Source organism: Melospiza georgiana, chromosome 25, assembly GCF_028018845.1.
Source record: "Melospiza georgiana isolate bMelGeo1 chromosome 25, bMelGeo1.pri, whole genome shotgun sequence".
In the NCBI taxonomy this organism is placed as follows: Eukaryota; Metazoa; Chordata; class Aves; order Passeriformes; family Passerellidae; genus Melospiza; species Melospiza georgiana.
This window is the reverse complement of record NC_080454.1, coordinates 5006875-5007997: the sequence shown is the minus strand read 5'-3', so window position 1 is coordinate 5007997 and position 1123 is coordinate 5006875.

The following is a 1123-nucleotide window of genomic DNA, read 5'->3' as shown; positions in this document are numbered from 1 at the left end:
ATTGATATACCCACTGCCGACACAGTAACCATTCTGACAAAAGAAATGTGCAAAGTGCCCCTCAATGCCTATGGTCCTGTAGGACGGGGATTGAGTGTATTTTTGATAGGAAGATCAAGTACTACACTTAAAAGGTATTCATGTGCATGTAGGACCTATTGATGCTGATTATTTAGGGCAGATTCATGCTATGGTATCCATTGATGACCCTCCTGTCACTATTCAGAAAGGAACTTGCATTGCTCAACTTGTACCTATTGTGAGTTCTGTTCCGGATACAGTGGACCGAAGTTGCGGCACAGGAAGTTTTGGATCAACAGGGGTACCTCAAGTGTTCTGGACTGAGAAAGTAATGGAGAACTGTCCAGAAAAGACATGCATCCTCACCGCCAGTTGACAGTGGTCACAAGGGTTTGGAGGTGAAGAGAGGTGAGAATATTGATCTCATGATCAGAAGGCTTGATATATTATTTTATGATATATATTCTACATTATAACCATACTAAAAATAAATAGAAGGAAAAGTTCTCAGAAGGCTAGCTAAGCTAAGAATAGAAAAGAATGAATAACAAATGTCTGTGTCTCAGCAGAGAGCGAGACTCAGCTCTGCCGGGAGTGGTCAGTAAATCCAAACATCCCCAGGAGACCAATCACGGATCCACCTGTTACATTCCCCAGCAGCAGATAACCATTGTTTACACTTTGTTGCAGAGGCCACAGTATCTCAGAAGGAAGAAAAATCTCAAGAAAGGATTTTTCACAAAAGATGTCTGTGACATTTCACCCTTTTAATTTTATTAAATTAAAAAGAAAAACGTTTGTAATTTTCTCTGCTGTGCACATGCAGAGGAAAGAACAAACACTTGAGATGTTATCTGTTGCCAATCCAAATGTCTGTCAAGTGCTGGTGTGGAATGAACAGGGAATTTCTTCACCTGTAGAAAATTAAATGCTATCAAATCACTAAAACAATCTTACAATATAAGAAAATGCAAAAACAACACAAAAAAGTCCAAGTCCAAACAGCTGAGTTTCAGGAAAAAGTCCATGGACTGAAGATGTTCCTCTTTGACATCTCTGAAACTCCTTTTTGGTCCTGAAACAGGCTTGCTGCAGAAAAGTC